The sequence below is a fragment of the Neopsephotus bourkii genome, unplaced genomic scaffold, assembly GCF_033783945.1.
Source record: "Neopsephotus bourkii isolate Nb327-2 ecotype Australia unplaced genomic scaffold, CSIRO-AGI_Nbou_v1 NB_998, whole genome shotgun sequence".
NCBI classification, from domain to species: Eukaryota; Metazoa; Chordata; class Aves; order Psittaciformes; family Psittacidae; genus Neopsephotus; species Neopsephotus bourkii.
The window spans coordinates 1,302,773-1,313,045 of NW_026901490.1; positions in this window are offsets into that span (position 1 = coordinate 1,302,773).

Genomic DNA, 10,273 nt, shown 5'->3' on the forward strand with positions numbered 1-10,273 from the left:
TGTCATAGTCACAACTCCTCACATCCAGCTCTCTGACCTTCTAGGGGCTGCTGGCACATTAGATGGAATGTGCTTTCCAAGGCCTGAGCTCTCGTACAACAGCAGGCACATCAAGGTCCACATTTTTATTCATCTCTGCAGCTGTGTTGATGGGGTGAGGTGACTTTGCTGGGTGAGCATGGGACCTGATGCATAGCAGACCTAGAATGCTGGATAATGTGGGGAATTTGAGTGTTTCAGATGAGCTTCCAGTCGCTCAGGTCTCTTCAAAGCCATGCTAGGGTCACTGCTCTCTGCCCTGAACGTGGCCGAGCTACTATCAGTAAGTCACTACGAACTCATGCTTATGGCAGTGAGTTTTCGTCTTTAGCATTCCAGGTCTTACTCCTTAAGGTCAAAAGTGGATCCTCAGCCATATAAAGCAATGCATTAGTTTTACAGTCCCCTGAGAGTACAGCCTGATGGCTGTACCCTTCACTCACACCCTCCTACCTCCTACACTCCCCCAGTGTGCGAGAGCTTCCCAAGGTCTGACAGAAGCAAGTTCCGAACGGGATATGTGTGGTGGGGACAGGATGACATGGTAATACCTGACACCAAGCCATGGCAAACTGGGAAGGGAGAGAGCTCTTGTCATTTCCCAGCAGTGATGTGCTGCACCCTTTCGTGCTAGGAGGCCACAAGACAGCTAGTTCAACCAGCCATGCTGAAAGTGGGCAGCTTGCTCCTGCCGGATGATGAATGATGCAGCCATGTGGGAGCCTGCCAAAAGGCTCCACGGCTGCCTCTGCCTTGTAGGCAGAGTGGGAGGCAGCAGCCTGGCAGGGAGCAGCGATTGGCAGGCAGCCCAGGGCTCTTCAGCTTTGCACATCTACACGACCTGTTCCAGCTGCAGCTGGGTAGACTGTCCCCTTGGTCTGCTTGGAAAGGGATGATGGTGCAAGCACAGGAAGGCACAAGGGGGAAGCCCCCTGCTCTGAGCCTGGGGGATGTTTCATTGGCATTGAGGTGGAGGAAAAAGAGCACTTCCAGCCTGATCAGATGCCCACGACTGTTCCAGAGCTCATGCTCTGGAAAAAAAGGCAAACTGCTGGTCTGAGGCCACAGCTATGAGCTCCCATGTGAACAGGTCACTGTGGAACCTAAGCCATTACATAGTTCACAACCGACTGCTCCACTTTTTGTCAAGCCATTAGGTTAGATGTCACCGTAACAAAGGCAGAAATTGCTCTAAGTTGGGCTTAAGTGCTTCAGCTTTCCCCAGCTTTAGTCCAGACATAGAAGAGAGAGGGGTAGCTCACAGAGCAAAGCTGTCCACACCAGTAGTTTCAAAACATTCCCAGACCAGCAAGCATCCACGTTATGTGGGCTTTAAATCCAGGCTTTGGCAGATTTGTGCAAGAGAGTACCCACCCACATCAGCCTTCCCTCGTGTCCCCACAAAACCAGAAGGTGTCTGAGAAACGTGAACAACTTCCTGCATGGTGTGGGTGCTTGGCACCATTGCAGCTCCATCCTGGGCAGGAGCACTTCACCACCTGCTCTGGGGGTTTGTGTGGGCACCTCCAAATAAGGCGTGCCAGTGTTTTCAGCACCACGAACTTCATCCAACAGTGATTTGCCTCTGCCAGCTTCTTCACTCACCAACTAGTGGAAGCACCACCACATGGCCAGGAAAGGCTGCAGTGTCACTCTGAGCCACAGCTCCTGTCCTGGTTTCACAGATTTGTAAGGGGTGAGATGCTTTCCCACACCCATGGCTTGATCCATGTAACACTCACATTCAGACTTCCAGTTCCCTGCTGATCAGCATTGTTGACACTGCTCCACAGTGGCATATGGGTGGAAACGCCCCTTCCCCTCACACTATTTGCTTCCCCAAGTAACCTAAGTACTACCCTCTCTATTTTGCCCTCATTACAATGGTCTGAACCCAGATCATTGTACACACCAAAACCAATGCTGTGGGTGCTCAGAGCACCACAGAAGATAGGGGTGCTCCCTACTGCTGAACAGAGGGAGAGTTTGGCTCCCTGCTTTCCCATGTTCTCAGGGCTGCCAGCTGAGCCAGGAGGGGAGAACATGAGTCATCCAGACAGTATGAAAATGTGGGAGGCAGATTTTGCAGCAAATCATGGATAAAGGATTAAGACATGTGGTGACATGTATGTGAGTGCTGCTCAGTCAGAGCCACTGCTGGAGCTCAGCACCAATGGGAATCCAAGCAAACCTCTCATAGATGTGCCCTCTCTCTTTACCTGCTGCTGCAATCAATGGCCATAAGATTAGTTTTCAAAGATGGCAAAGGGTTGGTATTGACCAAAAAATTCCTTTCCATTTCATTCATTTGGATGAAAATATGAGCATCTAGCTGCTTTTTTCATCACTGGTGTCTCTGTAGTAGAGGTGGATATCCCATCTGCAGAGCTGTCACAGGTACATATGGGGCTGGTGACTGCTCAAGACCCTGGAGGTCTTCAGCACACCCTGTTCTGCCCCACAAAGAGGCAGCTGCCTTTTTGGCAGGACTTTGCACAGTGCTAGGGTCTGTGCTAGCATCTTGTTGTATAAGAGGAGCTTAAAGTCAACTCAGAGGTCTGTGTAGCTCATCATTCTGCCCCAAATACCAGCCAGGAGGGGCAGACACCACGGCCAGGCAGGAGCATGCCCTCTGAGTGCACCACACATGGGTCAGTGGACCACACTGTGTGGGGCAGCACAAGCTCTTTGCCCCAGCCAGCAGCCCAAAGAAATGCTTGGGGGAAGACCCAAGACTGGATAACCGCATTGTGGTGCTGCCTCCAGCGATCAGCAGCGCAGAGGTTTCCTTGCACCAGAGACGTTTTTCAGTTTAAGAGCCTGTGGTTGTTTTTCCTTCCAAGAATAAGTTTAATGAAATTTTGCAGCTGTGTAAGCATTCATTATCCCTAGCACCCTAAGGAAAGGGGTTCCACAGTTTACCTGTGCACTGTGCAAAGAAGAATATCCCTGTGTTAACTCTGAGCCTCCTGTGGCCAAGACCTTTGTACTTTTGTGTAAGAGCACAAGGGGGAGGCAGGTACCTGGGGCTGAGGTACTGATTTGGAGAGGCAGGGTTTATGCTAAGCAGTATGATGGTTGGGGCTAAAGGATTCAAAGTTCAGGATTAGATGGGACTTTTAAACAGGTCTTGGAGCAATATACAGTTTATTATGTAGGTGCAAAAAACTGACTTGGGCAAGCCATGCCTATTCTGGACAAGCCATTTGCCAGCACTAAATGGAGCACTTTAGAATTAATTTGAAACCAAAATAGTAGCAATCAGCAATAACATGTGCTTGACAGTTCTTCAGAAGGATATTATGAGCTTTTCTGGAAACTCCAGAATCCAGCTGCCACTCTCACCCTTCAAAAAGAGCACAAGAGAAAGTCTGATCTCTTTGGAAGTGTATAATAATCTCATACTAGTCAAATATTCAGGGAAAAATATGTTTTACTGTGCAATTCAGCATCAAGGTGCCTATTGCAAGCATAGAAAGTCATGTGCCTCTTCAAATAACAATTTGTATTGTTAAATCTCATGTTCTGCAACTCAGAATACAGTTTGTTTTTGATATAAGGGACACAATTAAAATTATGACAGGTGGGAGATGTCTTTCAGCATCATTAGTGAATAAAGTTGAAATAAAGTCTGTTCAACAGATTTAAGGGACATGCCCTTAAATACCTACAGTGTGCTGAGGCAAAGGTGAGAGACAGGTGATTCTATCATAGAATCATAGAATAGTTAGGGTTGGAAAGGACCTTAAGATCATCAAGTTCCAACCCCCCTGCCATGGGCAGGGACACCTTTCTCTAAACCATATCACCCAAGGCCTCGTCCAACCTGGACTTGAACACTGCCAGGGATGGAGCTATCAGGGAGGGATGAACTCAGCCCTCCCAGGTACAGAGCATGTGGTTGGACTTTGGTCTCCAGACCATTCTCCCTCTTCAAAACTTACTACTCAGGCCTACGTGCTTCTTCAACACTGTTGACCTGCCTCTTCTCCAAGCAGAGGAACATGCCATACTGGTATTGTAACCACACTTCCTTGTGTAGACTGGACTGTTACACACCACTGAATCTTAGAAACAATCAGAATCATAGAACAGTTGGGGTTGGAAGGGACCCTTGAAGGTCATCTAGTTCAGACATCTTGCAATGAGCAGGGACATCAACATCTCTGAGCAACACCAGTTTGCTCAGAGCCCTGGCCAGCCTATCTGGAATGTTCCCAGAGACAGGGCATCTACTACATCTCTGGGCAAAAAAATTTCTTTCCTGTATGTAGTCTGAATCTATCCTCTCTTGGTGGTTTAAAACCAATGTCCCTTGTCCTATCACAACAGGACCTACTAAAAAGTTTGCCCCCCATCTTTCTCATAAGCTCCCTTTAAGTACTGAAAGGGAAACAAATCAACAAATGGTAGCAGTTGGTAATGCAAGCACCTACATTTGATGTTTCCTGTCACATTAATAAAAAGGCTCAGTGCATGGGAAAGGGGAAACGGGTGGTGTTTGTTCCTGCAGAGGAAAAACAGAGAGCACCTGGGAGTCCACAGAATTTTCCAAGCCTGTTCCTCTTTGCTTATTTAAGAGCTTTATTTTTTATTCTAATAAAAGCAAGTTTACAGAGACAGGAAGACAATAAAAGGCAGTGCCATTTCCTAGCTTGATAGTGCTGGTTAAAGGTGACAAGCTGAATAAAATCATCCCCATACTTATAATTTTCCTCATTTGATTGCTTACAAGTAAACCACTTTAATAAAGACTCTGAGATACAAATACCACATGGCCATATTGACAAGAGTGAGGGAAAGGAGAACACAATAATCATGTTAGCTCTATCCCTCAGATTAATCACCTAGATAAAATACCCATTTACCTCATTCTAGACAGAAAAATACCATTTACTAACCAACAATTTAGGCAGGCATGCTGCTGTTAAAAGCCAGACCCAGCTGATCCTAACTGGTGGAGAAGATGAGACTTACAGCCCTGTGAAGGATGGATTCCTCCTCCTCCTCCTCTCTGCAACAGCAGCCCACCATGGTGAGGCTTGCTCCCAGTCCTCCTTCAGCTCCAGATGGGACCAGCTTCAGGAAACGCTGGATCCCTTTTAGCTCTCCCTTAAATATGTTTCCCTAGGACTCAGCACACCTGTATGTAAGAGAGTCCCCCATCAGGGATGTTTTATCACCTTGGATTCACTGTAACCCACAAAACCTTAGCTGCAGCAGAGATCACATTTGGAGGATGCAGCCCTGGCCCTGCTGCCTCAGCTGCCCCTCAGGACACCTCATCCTAAACACAAAACTGGGTCTTCTCAGAATTCTGTTAGTTTAAACCAAACAAGATCTGTCTTTATTCTCTGGCAAACTGCGGTTTCCAGGCCACAAGAAACCATTGCACTAATATTACACCAGCTTGGTGGGGAGAAACGGACATACCAACCCTAACCTCAGCTGGGGTGAAATTACACGACACCAGATTTCCTTTCTAATACTGTGGCATTAGTTGCTGAAATCAAGGCAACAGTTGCCAAAACATTTTCATGGTCAAACACTGAAAAATATCTTTTCATACACATAAGCCCTTATGGCAGGGAATAGATAACTTGGACTTCAGACGGTAAGGTCAAAATCTCTAAGGAGTTTTCCTACTTAGGCACTCAGAAGATATCTGAAACACTGAGCAAAGTGCAGCCTTCTTGAGGGGTCATAGATATGTGTGGAGGAGGTTTCAACAGCTCCATGAGGTCAGTGGGTCTTGAGGTTGGCACCAGGGCCGCCAGGGCTGGCTTAGCAAGTGTGTTATCTGATGGGTTTGCTCATCCCAGTGCTGAGCTTCCATGAGTCAGCAAGGATGCTGCAAACACCTTCCAGCTGCTTTGCTTGAAAGAGTCCAAGAGGAGAAATGAACAAGGAAATGGCTACCTCCATACTGCTGCTCACCAAACCCCATCATGTATGAAAAATGTGTTGTAACTTCCTGTCATTAGGGAGGAGGTGGAGCATTGTGTGGCCTTGCAACTAAAGGCAAGGTAATTTTTGTGAGTAAAATCAGAGGAAACTGGTAAGAGTTAAAGAACTTATTTTATCTGTAACTCCAGAGGCCAGGGAAAGTACCAGATGCTTGAAACTTCCTGATTGACCCAAATAGGAACTGAAGTGAAGAAACTAATAACTGCTGGGAAGCTGTGCTGTTGTGAGCTGGTCCTGACCTTCCCAGAAAGTTCCGTCACGTCACAGCTGAGCTCCCTTCAGCCTCCTCCCCACTCACTGTCAAGTACTCAGGTTTGAGTACAACATTTAGGTTATACTCAATGTTAAGTTAGGAAACTAATTCATAAAACTGTACTGCAACATCTCATATCAAGCTATTTTGGGAATAACCTGAGGAGGTATTTGATTCTGCTCCCCAGAACACAATGTGTTCCTGGGTTTATACTAAAAAAACAGTAAATAAATATAGTAACAACTATAAGGTTTGAAGAGATGGATTTTTCTGAGTGGGTGCACCATCTCATCCCACTGCCTCCGCAGTGCTGGAGGTGGGCAAAGCCAGGGCACGGCAACGCTCACTTGGGCACAGCAGCAATGGGCCTCACCGTTGGCTGTATTTGCAGCCCGACCTGGGCTGCGGGTGCACAACTCCTACCAAAGCAGCAGCTGCACTGCTTGCTTTTATTAGAGCCTTTTGTTACATAGTTGATCTCTGTGTGAACCCTTGGGAAGCAGCAGATGCAGGAAGTTCAAACTGATGCTTTAATAACCTTGGATTAATGATAAATACAATGTATAACTGATACAGGTGATCGCACAGCTCCACTTTATGCCTATGGAAATGTCTGTTCTGGCTGCAAAGCCCAGCCACCAGTCCTTGGACAACCTTTGTTTCCCTCCCTGACACAGGCAGGAACAGCATTTCTGGCCTGTAAAGAGGCCCCAGCTGTGCCCAGTCCCAGGGCTGTACCCAGCCCTGGTAGGTATCCAGCCCCTGGCTCCCATAGCAGAGGCAGCATCACCCCCACCTCCACAGCACTGCTTCTGCTTCCAGCTTGGAAACAGAAGTTTGGATAACTTCTCCTACTGCTATCCTGCAAAAACATCATGGGCAATTAGACCCCTCTTTACCAAGGTACGGTTTTATGGCCATACATATCACAGATGGACCAAGTGTGCCTTGGTCCTTGATATTCTACTGCCTGGCATGAGGCAGCTGTTCCCACTCCTATGACTGTGACAGGTCCAATCCCAGCTGGCTGCCTGGGGTTTGGCAGCAGTCTGGGGAAACCAGCCTCCACAGGGCCATGGCTGCATGCTTGCAGATCAAGGTACATGGCTCTCTGAAGAAGGGGGCACAGATGTAGCTCTGCAAAAGCAAAACCTTTCTGCCTTCTGAAGTAAAGGCTGCAAAAGTTTGTATATGAGCATCCTGTGGCCAGATAAGTGTCATGTAAAGGTCAAAGTCATGGGTAAACAGAACTCAGACTCCTTTCTTCAGGTGCATAAATATGTTCTTAGGAGATCCTGCTCAGGAAAGTCTCTATCTGCATATCTCGTTGGCATAAACTGGCAGGCAATTCAAGCTGAGCTGGATTTATTGTATGGGGAAGCTTTGAACATCAGCAAGAACAGCTGATTTCTGCTCTTTGTTTCATCTGCCTTATCTGTGCAACCTCCTGAGCTGTTGAGCGGGAGTTAGACTGGAAGACTCCCTCCCAGCTTGCCAGGGATGCTGCAATATAGATAGGACACTCACAGGCAGGGATCCCCTATAAGTACTTACGTTTGAGCAGAAAACTGGTATTTCATGTCCATCATCCAGCAGAATATGTTTTCTAAATACAAATTAAACACTAATTGTGAATCGTTATGTTTTCTTGTCAACAAAGATATCAATGCAATGCTTTTCAACACTCTGTTAGATTAATGCAGATAATTTGGGGAGCTACTATTCATCTCCTCATTTCAGCTCTGCTGTCACTTGTCTGCCCGTTTCCAAGACAAGGCTTTCTAAACTCAAGCCATAGAGCAAGGCAGTAGCATATGGAGGAGAGTAATTGAAATGATAATGAATTCTCAGTTTTATTCATGAAAATTGGTTTACAGTTTCATGGCTAAATGCCTAGCAATACATTCATGGCAAATCTTACAACCAGACTGCAGTTGATCAACAAGGAAAGAGGGAAGCAAAGAAATCCATTCTGTGGTAAGGCAACATCTGTCTCATCGATACTGATGAGAAATTAGTAAATTAATTAGCTTGCAAGTCTGATTTCCCCCCTGTTAATGTTATCTGAAATTAAGCAATAAAGTCACTTCCTTTGTACAGTCTTGGTATACTTATGGCTGACCTAGCACAGCAAATAAAGCAGGGAGATCAGATATCAGCAAACCAAGGTGGCAAAGAAGAGTTTGTTGCAGCACAAGGTCTTGTGAGTATTCACATAAAGCTCTCTTTCATAGAAACCCAAGTCTGGTACTGAGTACATCTACCCAATTAAACATACCAAGATGACCAGCGTCTGAAAGAAATAGGCCTTTTCTAGGCTGCAAAATGCCAGGCAATAAATGCCTTGCTCTCACATCCCTCTGCAGCCTCCTACGCCTGAGCAGCTCTCACCCTTACCTACAGTCTGCCCAGTGCTCCTGCAGAGCCTGCTGGTGACCATCTCGGAGAGGACATCTCTCTCCCTCTTTCAGAAAGGTGGCACAATGCACACTGTCCTGACCACAGCATGAAAACTGAGCACAGATGGGCAGGGGGGGAATAAATACAACCAACCAACCAGATGTTCCCTACCAACTTCTCCATTTTTCATCTCTAACTCCTTCAAGGTGTACACTTGGCACCTGGAGCAGTTTCAGTCCTAGAAGGAAGAAAATTATAAAGGACTTTTCTTCAGCCACACAGTAGCATATTGTACTCTCAAGGCAGTGAGATAGAGCAGCTAGGGACAGAGATTCCTATTTTCTGTGAGTTGTTATGACCATTTATTTCTGGTGTTAGGCTACAGAGCATGGAATGATAGGCTCAGCATTTATGAAGTATTTTTAAAACCCCTAAACTGCTATGCTGGTCTCTGAAATTAGGGTACTTTAAGTGCACAGTAGTATGATAGTCTCTCAAGAGCACCCTTGGCACTTGGAATAGCCTCCTGCCACTTAAGATGAAGGCTAACAGAAGCTTTTTTTTTCGCTCCAAAGCCATCTGTTCAGTAAGGCAACCTCCTGACACCATTAGGAGCTGCTTGGCAAAACTGTGTCCTTATGTCACCTTTGACCCATAGCTGTGGCCCACTTTGCAAATCTATAGAGATGACACTGGAGCCCAGCATCACTAACTGGAAGCAGGGAGCGTATCTTACCCTTCACCTAAATATTGGACATTTATATTCAGATAGACTCCATCACATGGTTGTGTGAGCTCCTGCATTGCATCATGTGCAGCTTATCAAAATAAATTATGGGGGCAAAAATTCAGTGTGTTTAAACAAAAGCTTTAAGGAGCAATTATTTGTATTTCTTGTATACCTCTGAAACAATTTAGCACCATAATAAAGATTTTTCCTACCTGTTCTACACTTTAAAGGTGTTTACATAAACTGTAGCATATCCTTCAGTGGCATTTATCTCCTCATCCCACATTACTCTCCACACTGAACATCCCTTTGTCTGGCAGGCAATTGAGACTATAAGGTACCTACTTTCAGGTTTTTTCCTAGGTGAAAACATACTGATTCACAATTTGGTTTTTCACGTCACACCTTTTAAAAATCAGAGTGTAATCAGGTATGCAAACAGCCGTGCCCTCCTTTAACACTTATTCTTAAAATTAAAAAAGAAGAAAAATAAAATTAATAGCAATGATGGGAACTGAAGCTGCAACAAGGAAAGTACATTATGCATCATTTCATGGACAAGGAATAGAAACAGCAATACACAGAGAGGTCAAGAACAAAATCTGCACTAAAGGCGTAATTCTCAACTGTAAGACATCACAGGGATCAGCACTACCTAAGCCCAGTGGAATACAAGAGCCTGGTTCAAAAGCACGTGTCAGCAGGAATCTTTCAGTGCTTACCCCTGTAAACTATCCAGCATAAAACCTGTAAGAACTGTGGAAAAGTTCTGAATCCCTCTGCAGCCTCCTCTGCCTGAGCAGCTCACACCTTTGCCTGTGGCCTGTCCCGCTGCTCCCTCTGAGCCTGCTGCCAGCTACCTCACCCCCTTCCAGAAAGGCAGC